At 47.1% G+C, this 18,607-nt stretch overlaps 1 protein-coding gene across 3 annotated transcripts in view; it reads left to right on the top strand.

Moving 5' to 3' along the window:
* Positions 1-18,607, top strand: part of TRAPPC12 (trafficking protein particle complex subunit 12) — a 92,881-nt gene that overhangs the window by 21,833 nt on the left and 52,441 nt on the right. The gene's annotated exons all lie outside the window — the stretch shown is intronic.

Genomic DNA, 18,607 nt, shown 5'->3' on the forward strand with positions numbered 1-18,607 from the left:
GTGTTAAAACAGTGATATATAAATCACTTAGTTGCACAAAGACTTTACAGTGAAATTCAGGATAAGACAATCCCAGTTCCTTTTTTATTACCTCACCTCTGCCTCTAATTCGGTATTTGAAAGTGAGGTCTAGCCTGTCCCTCTTCTGCCAGGAATTATGGGTGTTTGTGAAGTCCTGAGCCAGAACCACAGGAGAGGAGTGGTTTCTTCTTCTTTAACATAGCATTTAGCAAAGTAACAGCACTTTTTTCTTAATTGACTAGTTCTCTTGAATTCAGATGCATCCTTATTATGTGTGGTTTTGCGACTTCTGTGCCACTTTAGAAGCTTTCCTGGGTTCAGGATGGGTTGGGGGCTACCTGCTGCACCGACCAGGCCGCCTGGGACCCCTTGCCTGGGGCCTGGCGCCCGGCCGCGATGACCCAGATTGCAGATGTGTGAGGGCCTTTTGGAAGCACAGGTGGGGGCCATGCTCCACTGTGATGTCGTGCAGGGACATCGTGCCCTGGGTTTCTGGATTTTTCAGTCCCTCTCTTTTGATTTTAAACTTCACTTTGACTTTCCACTTTCTAGTGTTCTATTGTCAGCAGCTCTCTTACTTCCTAAGAGAGCTTAAAGGGAAAAAAAAATGGAATTCTCCCCATTTTACTCAAAAATTACTTTCTTGTATCTTCTTCTCAGTCTTGATTGTTAACTTCCTTTGATCCCTGATCTTTTTCCCAAAAAACCTTTTTTGGAGTCTTGCCCAAAAAGCCTGTTTTCGAGAAAGTACCGAACATTGGCAAAGCACCCTTAGTTACTTGGATTTTATCCTGACTTCATTACATGCCTGAACTGGGAGGTGACATGTCATCAGTGTCAATAACAAATGCTGTAACTTGTGGGGAGAGACAGAGCCAACCTAAGAAAATTAAAAATCTGTAATAAACACCGTGACAGTCAGGAAGCGTCTGTCTCATTCACCAGTGCATCTGAGGACCCAGCACAGTCGGGCACAGAATGGGTACACAATAAAGGGATGAGGGGCTGAATAGGTAAGAGGACACCCAGGCCGTAAGCTACTCTTTTGATAAAGAAATAGCATCAGAGGCCGGGCGCGGTGGCTCAAGCCTGTAATCCCAGCACTTTGGGAGGCCGAGGCGGGTGGATCACGAGGTCGAGAGATCAAGACCATCCTGGTCAACATGGTGAAACCCCGTCTCTACTAAAAATACAAAAAATTAGCTGGGCGTGGTGGCGCGTGCCTGTAATACCAGCTACTCAGGAGGCCAAGGCAGGAGAATTGCCTGAGCCCAGGAGGCGGAGGTTGCGGTGAGCCGAGATCGTGCCATTGCACTCCAGCCTGGGTAACAAGAGCGAAACTCCGTCTCAAAAAAAAAAAAAAAAAAAAAGAAATAGCATCAGAATGTTGGGTTTAAAGAAATAGAGAAGGAGCTGATGCAGAAGGATAGAGTGGGGGTGGTTTCTGGTGGAGGGCACAAAGCGTGAGAAGAAATGAAATCACAGGGAGATGAGTCTGCAGAGAGGGGGAGCATTTCTTCCTCTGCCGTGACAGAAAAGGAAAGGAAGGCAATCGGAATGAAAATCGAATCAAGCACATTTTCAAACTGTGATTCTGAGAACCCCAGGGCTCCTGGGAGGGGCCTCGGGTGACTGGTCCTGGCCTGGGGAGGCGACTTGGTAGGGCCAGCGTGTCACGTGGAGCATTTCCGCAGGGTCTAGTTTATATGTAAGTTTCTCTTGAGGTTTCTTTTTCTGGGGGTTAGGGGGAATGGTGGATAAATTTTACTATTTAAAAAGTTTAGAAAACTAATATAGTCCAAAATCCTCACTTTGTAGATTAGAAAACTAGGATCTACAGAGGTGTAGAGGTTGGCCCTAAACAAATGTCCTCGCTCATGTGACCAGCGTCCCTTACGTAGTCCACACAGCCCCTTGAAGAGCTCAGTCGCTGGTGGCGGTTTTGCTCATTGACTGCTTCCCACCGAATGACTTAGTATTTCTAAAACCGTCGGATCTGCACGCTGTGGGAATTATGCCTTGCCATTCCGTTTCTAGGATGGGTGGTATCCAGGAGCAGGATTTGCCCATGAGAAGACCTTGTATTTGATGGAATTGAAACAAACAAGTTCTCAATTGTGTTTCATTGAGCAAACACATACTAAGCCTCTTCTCTTTTAAGCAATAACAGTAAAGGTTGCTAAGATAGGGCTCTTGGTCCATGAAGTTCTGCCTTCTTAACCATTTATGGTATTTACTCAGATTTAGAAGTGCTACTCTGTTATTATTTTTAATGTACTCATCACTGACATGAAGATCATATACTATTTTTAAAGGAAGTATAACTTCCAGATTCACGCATTTATTCTAAGTCTTGTGATTCTTCATCAGTGTCTTCAGACACAGACACAGCCTCCGGCAGTGAAATTTCCCTTTTCTCTCCCCATGCCCTGTACCCACTTCCCACAGAGAAGCTGCTGGTACCACATCTTGAATAGCAGATCCGACAGGCCCGGGTCTCTAACTGGTGGGAATCCCGAGAGCTCCAGCATGCCCCAGAGCAGAGTTCCCAGCTGTTCCCCACCTTGCAGAGACTGGAGAACCCTTCCAGAGTCAGAGAAGCCACACCCTCCCCCGGGACACTCCCATCTCCTTCTTCCTCAGCTGCCCAGGCTGTGGAATTGTCACTCACATGATCACCTAACATGCAGAAGTCTTTACTCATTAACTCAGAGTAAGTGCAAAAACCCAGGCAGAGACCCTCCCCTCAAATAAAAGCAGGAGATGATCTGAACTGTAGGTGTTTGGTATACGAATGCTTCAGGTGATCTGTGAGCCACTGGAAACTGTGCTCCCCCAATTGCCTTTCTTCCCAACATCTTTTACCATGTTTACAGTAGAGCATCCTCAAAAAGGTAAACAAGCATCGCTTGCTTAGGGGGTTAGCAGACTTTTCACACATCACACTAAGTTTAAATATGAGTAAATGTCAGTCGAATGCTACCGAAGTGATTCTGTAATTATTTCTATGATTGGAAAACTTTGAAGACAGATGGAGATACTCTTTTTTTAAAGGGGGGAAAACAGCTAATTTGTAAATGTCTGTGTACTTTATAATTTGCTAATGCAGTTATACATCTCCAGGGTAGCTGTTTCCCCAGCCCATGCTCTATTCCCGAGGGTGTGGGTGTGGCCCCTCGAATTGGCCACGGAAAAGCTGCTGTGATGCGCCATCCTGAGGCAGCGGCTGGACTGGCAGCCTGGCTGTGCTTTATTTATTTATTTATTTATTTATTTATTTATTTATTTATTTATTTTTTGAGACGGAGTTTTGCTCTTGTTACCCAGGCTGGAGTGCAATGGCACGATGTCGGCTCACTGCAACCTCCGCCTCCTGGGTTCAAGCATTTCTCCTGCCTCAGCCTCCTGAGTAGCTGGTCACACACAAAGCCATGCATGTTAATCATAGTTTTTTCTGCAGGCTACTTTTTACCCTCTTTGATTCTTCCTGTTATTAATAAATATATACACTGGTTTGATGTCTTCCTCACATTGGAAATACTTGAGCCCATCAGAAACTTTATTAACAGGCCTAACAAGGAAGCTTACGTAAGGTGAAATATGTATTTATGAAAGGATCTTTAACTTGCACTGGTATTTTAATTCTAATATGTCCTAAAATAATTCCTGTTGTCTTTAAGGCAGCCAGGAAAGGGTTTCTGAATTATCTTGCTAAGTTACGTCAGAGGTTCCGAAGATCATAGTTTACAGGGAAATGGATGTCACTGCCTGGGAGAAGGACATTTTAATCACATTAATGGCATCATAGAGTCAATAATTCCCTTTGAATCTTAGATGGGGAAAAATTATGTACATACTATTAGTTACTTGAGTGATTTTTATGAGACTCTTTTTCTCAACATTTGGAGGTTGTGTAATGCCGATATTCAGTTTTTCGAATAGAACCTGTATTGTATTCCCAGTAAAAAAAGCAAAAGCAATACTGATCTAAAATCTTTATCTCATATCAAACTAACTTCGTTGTTAGAATTCTACATGTTGTGTACGGTAATTATGAGATTATCGTAATATTTCCTTCACAAAGTTTAAAATTTTAGGTGGTGTACTTTAGAGTCTGTTTTTAAAAATAATTTCTTTGCTCCGTATTTCTGATATCTGTCATTGAAAATGGAGGAGGGCCACTGGGAAGCAGAATAAGGTGGAAAATAACAAGGAAAAAAATAGTAAAACCACACTAAGAAAATAAGCAATGATAATTTCAAATAGCAGGCTGCATGCAATTATAAGAACTGGCTGCGGCTCTCACGGTGGCCACAGTCACATCCCTTCTGGAAGGAAAAGAGTGCCTGGCATTAGAGCACGATGCTCTGCTGGTTCCTCCTGGCCAGTCCTCCCTCTCCAGCATTTGTCCATTAACCAAGAGCCCTGGCTCTGCTGGTTCCACATCACCTCTCGGACAAGTCTGAAGATCAGAAGGCTCAGGCTCTGCTCTGCCCGGGCTGGCAAAATAAACCCCCGAACACCTGTGTGCTTGACAGATGTGGCCAAAGAAGTGTCTACTGTACCTCCAGTGGGAGGCCTGCACCAGGAGACACACTAAAGAAGAGAAAAACTGACAAGCCTGTCACACTGGCAGCACCAGTTGGAAAAGGTGGGCAGCACGCAGTGTTGATGGGAACGTGCATTGCCTTGCAGAGCAATTTAACAATAGCTAATAAGGCTGGGCGCAGTGGCTCACACCTATAATCCCAGCACTTTGGGAGGCTGAGGTGGGTGGATGAGCTTATGAGTTCAAGACCAGCTTGGGCAACAGGGCAAAACCTCATCTCTACTAAAAATACAAAAATTAGCCAGGCATGGTAGCATGCACCTGTAGTCCCACCTACTTGGGGGCCTGAGGCAGAGGGATCACCTGAACCTTGGGAGGTCAAGGCTTCAGTGAGCCATGATCGGGCATCTGGGTGACAGAGTAAAACCCTGTCTCAAAAAAAAAAAATTAAACTAGAAAAAAAATGCTAGTGCAGTACATGCTTTGTTATAACCTTTGACTCAACAATCCCACTTCAATTATATACTTTAGAATAACTCTTGTACATGTGTGTAAAAAGACATAGTCAAGAATGTTGGCTGCCATATTACTAGTATTAATTCAGCAAACATTTTATTTAAAACCTTAATATTCAGTAGCCAAAAGAGAATACATTATATGCAATCGATTAAATTCTTTGGAGCGATTGAAATAAATTTACTAGAGCCCCATTCATCAGTATGGATAATTTCAAAAGCAATAAAAGCAAATTACAAAAGTCCGCCTACAATGTACAGGCTTCTATTAATTTTTGAAAACAGGTCAGTAATTCCTTAGCCCCTTCTGTGAAATCCAGAAACCTCTGAAAACCAAAAATGGTTTTGGGCAGCACAATCCGACCTGACCAGACTCACTTGGTGCCACCCTGAGTATCGGGCACATGACCCTGTTTCCACACTCGCCTCTGTTCCTGCCCTGCCCGGCCAGGGGCAGCCTCCAGGTGGCTGTGTTCCTCTTCCTGAGGCTGCCACTGCTGTCCTGCAGCCCAGTCCCTTCTGCTGCAGGCCGGCTAAGGGCCTCCCTCTGTCACCAAGTCCTGGGAACATTGCTGTCCCTTGCTTACAACTTTGCAAAAAAAGTTTTTTCCTAAGACTCTCTTCAGAAACTCCTGTGACCACGAAGTAGCCATCATGTCCTGGCAGGCCTCCGACAAAGGCTGTGATAGCAAAGCCTCACCTCAGTGAGGAGAGACAGTTACAGTCTCAGCCGATCTCTTTGGGCGTGAACAAAAATATTCTTGTGCCTAGAAATGTTTCTGAAATACAAATTAAACTTGACTACAGCCAAATAAATATTTTATATTCTCTTTTCAGAAAAAAAAAAAAATTTGGGAAAGTATAAATTGTAAATTGTAAACTTTTTTAAAATAACTTGTGTTTTCTTCTCTTTTTTTCCTTTAATGTTTTTCTAAATTACTATACAAAGAAAATCATCTGGCTGGGTGCGGTGGCTTATGCCTGCAATACCAACATTTTTGGGAGGCTGAGGCAGGGGAATCAGTTGAGTCTAGGAGTTCAAGATCAGCCTGAGCAACATAAGGAGACCCCCGTGTCTACAAATAATTTGAAAATTAGCCTGATGTGGTGGCACGCACCTGTAGTCCCAGCCACTTGGGAAGCTAAGGTGGGAGGATCTCCTAAGCCCAGGCACTCGAGGGTGCAGTGAGTCATGATCACACCACTGCACTCCAGCCTGGGCAGCAAAGCAAGATGCTGTCTAAAAAAAAAAAAAAAGGAAGGGAGAAGGAGAAGGAAAAAATCATCTCTCTGTTCCCTCTACTGATGTGTCTGACTGTCACACCAGAAGATGATCTACATCTAAATGAGAGATGAAGGGGCTCTTCAGTCACCTCTGTCCTGAATTGCAGTGGGGACCGTCCCCAGCTGAGATCCGAGGCTGCGTCTGGACCTCGCCCCTTTGCTCCCCACTCTGTGTCCTCCAACACGTCTGCCAGCTCCAAGCCCTCTGCGCCTCCACCCAGGAGATGCAGGTGGAAAGGCTGCCCAGACTGTGCTGCCTGCTCTTTTGTGTTACTGTCTTAGGGAACTGGGTTGTTTTGACTCCTAGAAAATTGGCTCTCAGGTTGGTGTAAGTTTGTGTAGATATTACTACATGTTATTTATAGACCAATCGATATTAACCAGTAAATTGCTTAGACTAATAGTATACACTTCATCAATAGCAGCAATTATCCAAGTAAATCTTTCATCTTCAGTCATCTGTAGGAAAATCATATTGGGAGAAACTATAACAAAATTATATTGGGAGAAACAGAAACATTTCTGTTTCCTATTTTCAGTCAGGAAAGAAGCCACTTTTTTAAAAGATTTACATTTCCCCAAAAAAATGAATAATTAAGATGGTGAGGCTTTTGCTTTATTTTTAATTGTTGTGATCTAGTGTGATACAAAGAAAACAAGTCCTAGAATATGAAATCATAGCAAAAGCTGAAGGCTTTTTATATGATATGTTTTCCTATTTTTAGTCATTTGTGGAGTACTTTATATTTGCAAAGTCCTTCCAAATAATTTTATTGCACATGTCAATGTTTTATTGGTGGTGAGTATCCATACATAGTGGGTATAAACTGAGATGGGAGCCTTTACTGTGGAATATTTCTTACTTGTTTAAAAAATATATAAGGCCGGGCATGGTGGCTCACGCCTGTAATCCAAGGACTTTGGAGGCCAAGGCAGGCGGATCACCTGAGGTTGGGAGTTCAAGACCAGCCTGACCAACATGGTGAAACCCCGTCTTTATAAAAATAAAAAATAAAAATAAAAAAAAATTAAAAAAAGATATAAAATAAATAAATATATATATATATATGTATCCGTAATCAGATTTTCCGATTTATATGTTTTTGTACCCACACAAATTCTAATTTCCTTTGAGGTCCATCAGACATAATAAATCGAGTTCACTGGGCATTGCATGGCATCGGCAAATTGAAAATCAGGAGATTCTATATTTACTATATTGAAATCCTTTTTATTTTTTCAGAAAAACCCAAAAACTTTGCTTATGCTTTAGCAGCTGTACTTAATAGTAATTTACATCTTCCATGCTTGTGAAAATGCTGTGTTACTTCAGCCAGCATGAATTTGGTTCCTGCATATCAAGCACTGTTCTAGGTGCAGAGATGGGGTAGGGATGATCCTCCCGAGGCTGCCGCTGTGTAGACAGCAGTGGACGTGCACATGGTTGGTTTCTAAAAGGCCAGGACATCAAAGCCCTGTCTGCCTGAGTTTAATTCACAAAACTTTTTTTTCATTTTTTAATTCACAAAACTTTTTTCCTGCCTTCACAAATAGCAAGTTTCTGTATCAAAAAGAAAAGAGACATTGAAAAACATTGCTTATATAACCACTGTTCTTTTACATTTTAGTATATGTGTATATAGACGTGTGTGTATCTATACCATACATAGTGTGCATGTATGAAGATGAATGGATATACGTATTTGCATATATGCTATGCATGAAATTCATATGATTCTATCAGTTTGTATCTTTTTTTTTTTTTGAGATGGAGTCTCTCTCTGTTGCCTAGGCTGGAGTGCAGTGGTGTGATCTCAGCTCACTGCAACCTCCGCCTCCCGAGTTCAAGTGATTCTCCTGCCTCAGCCTCCTGAGTAGCTGGGATTACAGGCATGTGCCACCATGCCTGCTAATTTTTTTTTTTTTTTTTTTTTTTGGGTTTTTTTTTTTTTTTGAGACGGAGTTTCGCTCTTGTTACCCAGGCTGGAGTGCAATGGCGCGATCTCGGCTCACCACAACCTCCGCCTCCTGGGCTCAGGCAATTCTCCTGCCTCAGCCTCCTGAGTAGCTGGGATTACAGGCACGCCCAGCTAGTTTTTTGTATTTTTAGTAGAGACGGGGTTTCACCATGTTGACCAGGATGGTCTCGATCTCTCGACCTCGTGATCCACCCGCCTCGGCCTCCCAAAGTGCTGGGATTACAGGCTTGAGCCACCGCTCCCAGCTAATTTTTGTATTTTTAGTAGAGACGGGATTTCACCATGTTGGTCAGGCTAGTCTCGAACTCCTGACCTCATGATCCGCCCATCTCGGCCTCCCAAAGTGCTGGGACTAAAGGCGTGAGCCACCACATCCGGCCCTCTTTTGTGTCTTTTTGTTATTTGTTATATATTTAGCATTTCTCCATATTAAAGTGTCTTTTAAAACATTTTAATAGCCAGATAATCTGAAGTTGTCATAAATAATCTTAGGATGAACTCTCTTGTACAGACTTCTGCATATGTGATTATTTCTTTAGGATAAATCTTTGGAGGAGAATCACGAGGTGGAAGAGTATGGCCCCTTTGGAGGCCGTGAATAAATACTGCTCATTGCCATTCAGAGGGTGGTTCCAGATCATGTTTTCCACAGTACCTGAGTGTGCTTGCTGTAGGGTCTCCTTGCTTACTCTGACTTGTATCTTTTTAAAAATTTTTTTTAATTTCTAATTTTTTAGGCTAACGATGGCATTTGCTTTTTAATATTTTTTCCTAGTGAAGATCAACTCACTAGTAAGTTATAATTTGCATTTCTTTGATTACTAGTGTGGTTAAGCATTATTTTATTCTTGTGCTGTCTTCTTGTAGTGCTTTGAACTTACTATCTGTTCCACAATTGTTTGTGCATGCTGAGTGCCATACTAAGGAAAGGCTTCTAGAAATTAAAAAGCAATGCATTGAATGAGGCCACTGCCCCAAAGGAGCCAAAGGAGAGACAGGAATTAAGAATAGGAAGGTTTCACCATGAGCAGGAAAGGCTCCACTGAGATCAGGTTTGAGGTTGGTTTGAAGGGTACTCATCTTACAGTGAGCAAGTGCAGGTGAGCTCTGACTGGAGGGGAGGCGGGAGAGGTGGCGTGATGTGAGGGCTCGGTGACACACGTGGCCAGCTGCACCTTCATCCAGAACGATTCGCTGTCATCTGCAACTCCAGGGTGGCCAGCCGAAGACTGGGCCGTCATCTGTTCTAAATCGTTGATGGAATTGTGTCTCCCACGGCCTGTGCTGTTTAGATCTGGTCTAAACTTACAACCTTGATGGAATTAGGAATGCCTTTCACACAAAGGAAGCCAAATAAGCTGACAAGTACCACCTGAAAAGGCCCCACTTAGCCGTGGGTGTTGGACACAAATGGGAGTTGTATTACCACAAAGAAAGGACAATCGCCATGTACAGAATTCTGTTCATTTGTTACACAAAATAAATGGTGGTCTTTGCTACCAAAAACCCTTCCAGAAGAAAACAGCTGAACACTTTTAGTGCAAAGAGACAACTCCAGGTTACTGATGGAACTTTAGTATTTAGAGTTTCTCCTCTTAACTGTTCATAACTGTTGTTCACAGAAATGGGCAATTTCCTTTGTCTAACCAGTGCATACCCTCTTGATCTAGGACTCTGGTTTTTCTGTTGCTTTTTGTACTGCTTTCATTTGTAATAGTCAAAAACTTGACTCCTTGGACTCAAGGGAATATGATCTTGGTTTCTTTTATCCTGGGACAGCTGGTCATTGTAGTAGCAAAGGATTGTCTCATTGTCTTTATTACTCATAGTCATCCCAGAGACCCTCGATTAAGAGCTTTTAGATAAAACATGAGTAGGGTGTCATTCGGTCCGCTCAGTAGCACCAGCTGCGCTGTGGAGTGGTGGTCTGTTAGTGATCAGTTTTATATTTTCTGAAAAGGTGACACATGTTCAAATATCAAATTAACAAATAATGTGTACTTTTGTGTGATTAGATATCATGCAGCCATTATAAATCATGTCCCAAGAAAATATTTGAAGATATAAGGAAGTTTTGAGTGAAGGATACAAAACAGTATATGTTATTTTTAAAAAAAGATTAGAAGGATACATATGAGGATACTGTGTCATTGTCCACAGTTGACTTTGTTTTTTCACTTCATACTTGACTGCTTTGTACTTTGTGCTATTCCACAAGGTGCACAGAGGTGAGACAGTAGATGGGTGTGTTCGCTAACTCTGTTTAAGCAGCTAACCTGCCTGACAGAACTGTATGTGTTTCAAAGGTGTCCGTATGCGGAATCATCTCACCAGCACCCACCACCTTCGCTGTTTCTGCTGTATCCTCTCAGTCAGCTTATGGTAGTACCCATCAGCGCTGGCCAGAACCCAGGACTTCTGTCTCCTGTATAGTTCACATGAACGTTCGTCTCCTCTGCCTGCGCCTCCCCTCCTGTGCTAATTCAGGCCCTTGTTTCTTGGTGCCTTGTTCGCTAAGCTAGCTCAGTGTCCTCTTTATTCACATAATACCCCCCAAAGAATTAGAAAACTAGGTACCCCCTCACACATTTTTAAGCTATCTAAAATGTTTTATCATAAATTTAAGTGGTTTCAAAGGATATAATTAATTTTTAGCACATAGTATGTTGCATGTGTGATTTAATTATATTTCCATCAGCACGTAGGACTGCAGATTCAGCTCATTCCGTTTTGGGAAATGTGACCCACTTGGCAGCCAGTACGCATCGTAACCAGTCACTCAAACCAGGCACGTGTGATCTCAGAAGAAATCTCACTTCGTCGTGTGATCCAGATCAGCACGGCAGTGGGGTCCTGGCAGCCGTCACCCCACTCTGGATTGAGTCCTTAGAGTTCGTTCTGTCCCCGCAAAGCCGCCTGGGTTCTTGTCCTCCCCTCCTGCCTGCCACTCCGGGGTCTGCCACTCTAGGGTCTGGCCCGTAGCTCCAGCTCCAGCTCAGCCTCACCCCCCGTGCCCCGACCCGTCCTCCAGCTGCCCCCGCTCTGCAGTGCCCTGAGCGTGCTCCGCGTGTGTTGGCCCATCTCCTCCTGAATGGTCAGGCGTCGGTGGAGCAGTGTCCCCACCGGGCTGTCAGGCGCGTCCATGCTGTGCCACGTGTGCCCTCTGCCCCACGAGGGACGCCGTCCCCCTTGTTCACGTGCATTGCTCTTGTTCATCACGTGAGACTCTCCGCCCCTGTGCCACTAATCTTGGTGTCTCCCACGCTGGGTGTCCATGTGTCATGAACATGTGTGCATGCGTGTGTTTAATATGTGGATAACGTACGGTTGGCCCTTGACGTCTCAGGCTCCGCATCCATGAATTATACCCCCCGCAGGTGGGAAACGCACTGAAGTGGGCAAGCAACCTTTCAGCCGTGGTGGGTTGAATCCACGTGTGTGGAACCTGCAGATATGGGGGATCAGCCTAGGACTTGAGCAGTCATGGATTTGGTATCCGGGGGTCCTGGAACTGGTCCCCAGCAGACAGAGGGTCTGCTGCATGTGTCTATGCATGTGTGTGTACGTACAGACAGTCCCCAACTTATGTGGTTTGACTTAAGGTTTTTCAACTTTATGATGGGGTGAAAGCGCTCCCAATTCAGTGGGAACTGTGATGTGAGCACCCACACGGCCATTCTGTTTCTCAGTCTCAGCGAATTCAAGAAGCCACATGAAGTGTTCAGCACTTTGTAAAGCAGGCCTTGTGTTTTCTGAGTTTCCCAACTGTAAGCTAATGTTAGTGTTGTGAGTGTGTTTAAGGTAGGCTAGGCTAGGCTGTGCCGTGACATTCAGTACGTTAGGTGCATTCACTTATTTTCTTTGTCTTTTCTTTTTTTTTGAGACAGAGTTTCACTCTGTTGCCCAGGCTAGAGTGCAGTGGTTCGATCTTAACTCACTGTAACCTCTGTCTCCCAGGTTCAAGTGATTCTCCTGCCTCAGCCGTCTGAGTAACTGGGATTATAGGCACTCACCACCACACCCAGCTAAGTTTTGTATTTTTGGTGGAGCTGAGGTTTCCCCATGTTGGTCAGGCTGGTCTCGAACTCCTGACCTCAGGTGATCCACCCCACTCAGCTTCCCAAAGTGCTGGGATTACAGGTGTGAGCCACCACACCTGGCCTGCATTCGCTTATTTTCAACTCACGGCATTTCTAACTCACAGTGGGTGTGGACGGAGCATCTGTGTCTGTCTTGACGCCCTGCTTTGTAGCCATTTGTTCTGTGTGGCTGCCCTTCATACCACATTTATCTTTGGACTCCCGTTGCCTGACATGGGGTGCCTCCTCATAGATGCTTAGAAAATGCTTAAGTGAAGGAGCGACTGGGAGCTTCTGTGCCTCACAAGCATTCACGCCGCAACTGCCACAGGGAGGTTTCTTTATTCCTTTCCCGGAAACCTCAGGGGCATCCTGCAAGCATTCCTGTGTCCGTAGGCAGCAGTCCTGTTCTTGGAAGCTGAGAGCAGAAGCACAGCAGCCCCCCAGGCCGCTTCCTGGGCGCACTCCCCTGCCCATGCCCTGTGCCCTCCTGGGTGGCCTTCCTCGGCTGCAGGACAGATGCTCTGTGGAACCTGCTCCTGCTCCTCTGCAGAGAGCCTCCCTCAATCCCTCGCTGGGCCTCCTCTCCCTGGCACATGCTTCCCCCAAACCCACATCTCCAGTGTCTTCTGTCCTCAGCTGCAGCCTGCCAACTACACGTTTACCAGACACTTTCACGTGACTGCTCCACCATCTTATGTCATTGTTTTTTTTTATCTTCCGTAAAGCCCAGCTCATCTGCCTGCTGCATCTCCGTGTCCGCCTGCCCAGGGTGGGTAGAGACATGTTCGCACCATCCTCAGATTTCAGCATTGGTGTTTCATTGGTTAGTTTGTGTCTGGGTCTCCCTCTCCCTCTACAGAGCAGCCCCGGCGCCCTCCCTTCTGCCGCCTTCTGCTCTCCTGCCGGGCCAGGCGATGCAGCAGGCCTGACCACTTTTGGTCTTTAGACTGCCCCAGTCGGTCTGTACACTGCAGCTAGATTCCTTTTCCAAACATTTTATTTCAAAATGCATTTCTGTGTAGAAGCACCCAGCTGCCCGCTCTTGCCTGGAACCAGCATCTCACCTCTGCGACCTGATGTCGGAAGCTCGCCCTGGCTTCTGGGACCCGGGCTCTTCGCTGGCCTTGTGCCCCCCGAGCCTGGCACAGTGCCTGGCCCACAGCAGGTGGTCTGTAAGTGGGCACTGAGTGAATAGATGAGAAAATGCAGATGCCGCCAACTTTACTCATCACCTTCTTTGTTATCCTTTCCATGAGAATTAAAATCTCAAGTTTCTCATTTTTAAAAATGGTCATTGGCCGGGTGCAGTGGCTCATGCCTGCAATCCCAGCACTTTGGGAGGCCAAGATGGGCAGATCACTGGAGGTCAGGAATTCGAGACTAGCCTGGCCAACATGGCAAAACTCCATCTCTACTAAAAATACAAAATTTATTTTTATTTAGTCAGGCGTGATGGCAGGCGCCTGTAGTCCCAGCTATTCGGGAGGCTGAGGCAGGAGAATTGCTTGAACCCAGGAGGCGGAACTTGCAGTGAGCCAAGATTGCCGTTGCACTCCAGCCTGGGCGACAGAGACTCCGTCTCAAAAAAAAGAAAAAAAATTGTCATAGTAGCAGGCATAGTGACTCATGCCTGTAATTCCAGCACTCTGGGAGGCCAAAGTGAGTAGATCACTTCAGCCCAGAAGTTCAGGACAAGCCTGGGTAACAGGGGAAACCCTGTCTCTACAAAAAATACAAAAATTAGCTGGGCATGGTGACACACGCAGCCGGTAGTCCCACTACTCGGAGGCTGAGGTGAGAGGATCACTTGAGCCCAGGGAGTCAAGCTGTGATCGCACCACTGCACTCCAACCTGGATGACAGAGCGAGACTGTCTCAAAAGAGAAGTCATCATAATGCCTATTTTGTAATGTTATTATGACCAAAAATAACAGCCCGTGCATTTACAGGGCTTACAGTCCACAAGTCCAGGAGGGAAGACGTATGTGGAGAGGTTACGGAAGTGCTGTGCTGAGGAGCCAGGTGGGGAGCATGGCGTTCCTGAGCACTCACCGTGCTCCCAGCGTGGTTCTGAGTAACTTACCTGGGTTAACTGTGAATCCTCACGAGAATCACCAAGAGCTACTAATACCTCAAGCCTGCCACCCCTCCCCTTCCTCCTCACTTTTAATGAGTGACTTTCTCCCAGCTTAGGAGCAAAACCGGAGCACCTCATGGCCCTGGTCCTGGACACACACCTGCTGAGGTCGGTGGGCAGACTGTCCTCCCGGCAGATGGCCCTCGGCCCGCGTTCCCTCATGCCAGGAACCTGGAGCCAGGGGTCATCCTTCCTTCCTCATGTGTGGTCAGCCTCTCCAGCTGCAGCCTCCCCATCTGTGTTTTACACACTCAGGTGCTTGGCTAAACACAGACACTGAGTGTCTCACCTTCTGCACGGCCGCCTGCCTCTCCTCCCGACAGCCTGGTAGTGCTGACCTCCCTAGAGTCCCTGCGGCTGCCCGTCTCTCGCTTCCCTCTCTTCAGTTTCCACAGTTCTTTTTTAAAGACAGGGTCTCACTCTGATAGTGGGCTGGAGTGCAGTGTCATGATTTCAGGTCACTGCAGCCTCAGCCTCCAGGCTCAGACAATCCTCCCACTGCAGCCTCCCAAGTAGCTGGTACTACAGACGCGTGCGACTAAACACAGATTATTTTTATTCTGTAGAGATGGGGTTTCACCATATTGCCCTTCTCAGGTTCCTGAGTCCAAGCAATCTGCCTGACTTGGCCTCCCAATGTGCTAGGATTACAGGTGTGAGCCCAGTGCCAGCCTTTCCACAAATCTTACTTTCATCTGACTTCAGTGCAGCCAGCTCTCAGTAAAGCTGCTAATAGCTTTGCATGGAACCTGGCAAGTGTTGAGTTCCCCTGCAGCTGCCTCCTGGAGACATCTGCTCACTGAGCCTCTGGACGAATTCTCGTCTGCCTCTGCCACTCTGCACCAGCGATACAAGTAATGATTAATTCACCGTCATCAGCCACGAAAGAACGAAACAGAAAGCACGTGGCAAATACCAGCCCACTGTTCCGTTGTCACAGCATACAGTACACGTAAAGCTCCTGCCGCCGCAGAGGCGTCTCCGCTCCTGTGCCTTGTCCTCAGGTGCCAGTCACAAGCCACCTGTGGGCTGAAGTCACCCACAGTCCTCCTTGAAGTCGGAAGAAGTAAACTACTGACCCACAAGGGCCTAGACGTGGGATCCACAAGCATTCTCCGTCAAAGACCACAGAGTGAACCTTGTGGACTTCCTGGCCACACGGCATCTGCGGCAGCTGCTCAGCTCTGCTGTGGATGCCCAGCTCTTCGTGGTAGCACAAAACCTTCCCGCCATGCACATGCGCAGCAGGCTGTGCTCTGGGCTCCCGTGAGCTCTGCTTGCCAACCCAGGCAGTTAGTGCGGGGGCGGGGCACCCACAGGATGTACACAGATTGCCAGCACCAGGCCTGGCTGCTGGAACGTCCTCCTGATAGCTTTGCTCACATCTACACAGGCACCCTGAGTTCACCCCGTCAGTGCAGGGAGACTGGAGCCTTCAAATGTGGTGATGACCCAACACTGCTGTGGCCCATGCTCTTGGAAGCCTGCAAAGGCCGGCACCCCCAACCCTCCTCTGCCTCACCTCCCTCGTGCCACCCCGTCCCCGCCTGCTTCCCCAACCTCGCCTCATCCTCACAATATAAAGTGATTATTGCTCGGCGCCCCGTCCACGGCCTCCCTCTGGCCCCCTGATCCTCACTGCGTCCCCTCAGCCCTGCACCTGCACTCTGCCCCTGGCCGCCGAGCCTGCTCTGGCCAGGCTTTTCACACACTCTGTCTTCTTCTAGGGTCTCTGCCCCTCCCCGCCTCCCTGCTTAACTCCTGCCTGTCTTCACTGTAGGTCATGTCCTGAGGGAAGAGGGCCCCAGCCTCTAGCAGCAAAGGCCAGAGCCTCAGGCCTAGGGAACCGGGAAGGGAGCAGTTATTAGTTGCCCCTGGATACGGGCTCTGCTGAGATGCGTGTATAGAACTTGTTCAGACTTGGCATGATGTCTTTCCCTCTCACTCTTGCACATTTGCAATTCAAAGAGAATATACATAGCCATTTGTATTATATAAAGTGATTATTGCATTGAATTTAGACTAGAGAAGGCATTTGGAGATCGTTTTAGTAAATTATCTTAACCAATCTAAAAATATTTCTGAACTGTCAACCAGAACACAGCAATCCTGTGTTATGTGACATTCTTCGCTGTAGTGTGGACAGTTTTGGGGAGCGTGGCACCAGTTTGATATTCACCGTTCATCAGTGGTTCTCAGACTTGGGCTAGTGGCCACACACCAGCTAGTGAAGAAAGCCACAGACTCCAGTGCAGGTGTGGGGCTGCTTTAGCAGCTGAAAAGCCAACTTCACTATGTATGTGCTGGTCTTATTTCCAAAAAAAAAAAAGCTACAAGATACATTTTAAGCAACCTCCTTTGGGTTGTCCTGCTAATATTTGCAGATTGCTGGTCGGTGCCATGGAGGCCGGTACTCACGGTGAGGCTGATTGCTGGTCGGTGCCATGGAGGCCGGTACTCACGGTGAGGCTGTGGCAGGTACAGTGAAAGGAGAAACTGAGAGAGACGGTGGGCACGCCCACCTGACAGTGAGACGCATGCCGGTCAGAGCGGCTGAAAACCACACCAACGACACCCGGTGCTGGGATGTGCCGGCCCCACGGGACCTCACTGCTGGGGGAAGGCGGGATGGGCAGCCACTTAGGAAGGCAGCATGGCGGCTTCCCGAAGCACTAAACAGACTCTCACAAACAGCCCAGCAATCTGGTCACTGTATTAGGCTCCTGGATATCTCTGCCCGTCATGCTGAATGCTCATATTGGCACGAGAATCTACCCAAAGATGTTGATAGCAGTTTTATCCATAGTTGCCAAAAACTAGACAAAACCAAGAGGTCCTTCCGTAGGTCAGCGGATAAACTAACTGGTAATCTGGACAGTAGAATGTTCAGCGTTTTAAAAGAAAGACAAACTCTCAACCCCTGAGAAGACCTGGAGGAGCTGAGATGCCTGCGTCCCGGAGACAGCTGGCGGCTTGTGGCAGGTCACACGGCTGGTCTTCATAGAGCCTGACCTGTCTGATGCTGCGGGCCCAGCACTAGTTCCTTCCCTCACACATGCGGTTTCACTAGGCACACGCACGCCGACGCTGGATTTATGGAGGGACAGTTTGGGAATTTGTAGCAGCACTGTCCACGTTTTTAATGTCTGCCTCGTGCCCGGCACTGTGCTCAGCACTTCCATAGATCTTCTCTGATGGTCACATCTGTGAGGTGGGACAGATGACCCCCGCTCTGTAAACGCAGCCATCACTGAGCCTGCAGTGTGAGTGTCAGAGCCCCAGAAGACGCAAGCCCCCCTCTCCTGCCTGCGGCACAGCCCCCACTGCAGCTGGGATTCAGAGCAAGCCCTTAGCTCCCACCTGGGGACGCCCAAATAAAGGACAGCAGAGCAACTTTCGGGCAAAGCTGAGTTCATTTCCCTCCCAGGCGCTTCATGAGCAGGGCCCGAGTTTCCCGTGTCCTGGCGTGGAGTGCAGGAGGTGCAGAGAGGGCGCAGCACGTGTGTGAGTTAGTGTGTGGAAGTGTGTGGCAGGCCCGACCACACGTTTTTAAAATACACAAACTCTTAAACTTCTTGTCAGAGAAGCGCTTGGCACACACACAAAATCATTGAGTGAATTCTTGAGAAACATATTGTTTGTCTGTCTCCCTCACTGGATCGTACCACTACTGAGTGCAAGGACACAGCGTTCATTCAGTAACCTCCCCACCAGCCTTGCGGCCTCTGCCAGGCAGGAGGTGCTTAAAGCTTGTTTACTGACTGGCTGCAGAAACGAGGACATGTACAGGGTGTGACAACAGTGCCTGTTACATTGAGAAAAGACGGTGAGTGTCCACTTTTAGCTTCTTAAAAGGTTTAAACATTCTGATCTTATTTTCCCATTCATTTGCCTAATGGCCCTCCCTTTTCTGTTGCATAAGGGTGGAGATAAACACAGGAGTCTACAGGACCCCGCCAGTGTGTCAGTAGCAGCCCGCCTTCCCGCATGGAAGCGTAATGTTTATTGGTGGGAAAGTCCGCTGCATGTTGCCACGTGGG

Source organism: Saimiri boliviensis, chromosome 1, assembly GCF_048565385.1.
Source record: "Saimiri boliviensis isolate mSaiBol1 chromosome 1, mSaiBol1.pri, whole genome shotgun sequence".
Taxonomy (NCBI): Eukaryota; Metazoa; Chordata; class Mammalia; order Primates; family Cebidae; genus Saimiri; species Saimiri boliviensis.